This window comes from Staurois parvus, unplaced genomic scaffold, assembly GCF_062004578.1.
Source record: "Staurois parvus isolate SC_StPar_1 unplaced genomic scaffold, SC_StPar_1.0 ptg000154l, whole genome shotgun sequence".
Taxonomy (NCBI): domain Eukaryota; kingdom Metazoa; phylum Chordata; class Amphibia; order Anura; family Ranidae; genus Staurois; species Staurois parvus.
In genome coordinates, this window is record NW_028317950.1 from 19,400,001 (window position 1) to 19,401,160 (window position 1,160).

Here is a 1,160-nt window from a genome sequence, read left to right on the forward strand (position 1 = left end):
CTTTTTTGCAGATTAAAACAAAGGTTGGAAAATCAAATATATAAGGGTTTTAAAGCATGTGGCTCACACATTTTATTCTTTTTTTTTTAATTATTATTATTATTATTATTATTAATAATAATAATAATAATAATAATCAAGAATTATTTTACAGGATTTTTTTTTTGCAGATTAAAACAAAGGTGGGAAGATCAAATAAATAAGGGTTTTAAAGCAAGTGGCACACATGTTTTTTTTCTTTTTATTATTATTATTATTATTATTATGATGCAGGATTTATATAGTGCCAACAGTTTGCTGAGTGCTCTACATAATTTAGCGTTTCTGTTCCACAACTATTCCTTGATTTTTAAATGAAAAAAAAAAGCAGGTAGAAAATGAAAAAAAAAAAAGTAAATAAATTGGATGAAATATTGTAAAGCGCTGAGCAAACTGTTGGTGCTATATAAATCCTGTATAAAAATAATAATAATAATAATAATAAATATCTGCATATTTTTTTTCTGTTGTCTGATCGACGACTGGATTAACATTTTGGCTTAAATCAATCAAGAATTATCTTTTTTGTTTTTTTCTTCTTGCAGATTGAAGCAAAGGTTGGAAAATTTCCAATCAAATATATGTGGGTTTACATGCATGCTGAATATACTTTTTTTTCTGGCTTTCGGCTGTCAAATAATCTCAGCGAACAACAAGCATAATAAATAGCAGTTTCAACATCACAACTGTTCCTTGATTTTTAATTTTTAAATAAAAAAAATAAACAAATGCAGGTAGAAAATGAAAAAAAAAAACTAAAATGGATTTGATTAAATATCTGCATCAGGGCTAAATAAACTATAAAACTGAAGGCTGTGTGGCTAGTATTTTGGCTCGGTTGTGCAATTCCCCCCCCCCCCCCCCCCCCGTTTTCTTATGGTTTGATGGGACTGGATTAACATTTTGGCTCAAATCAATCTAGAATTATTTTCTTTTTTGATTGCAAATTGGAAAATTGCCAATCAAATAAATATGGCTTTTAAAGCATGCGGCTTATGCAATTTTTTATGTTTTTATTTATTGCTTTTGTTTGTCAGTTAATCTTAGTAAACAGGGAGCATAATAAATAGGAGTTTCAACAACATCACAACTGTTCCTTGATTTTTATATTCAAAAAGACA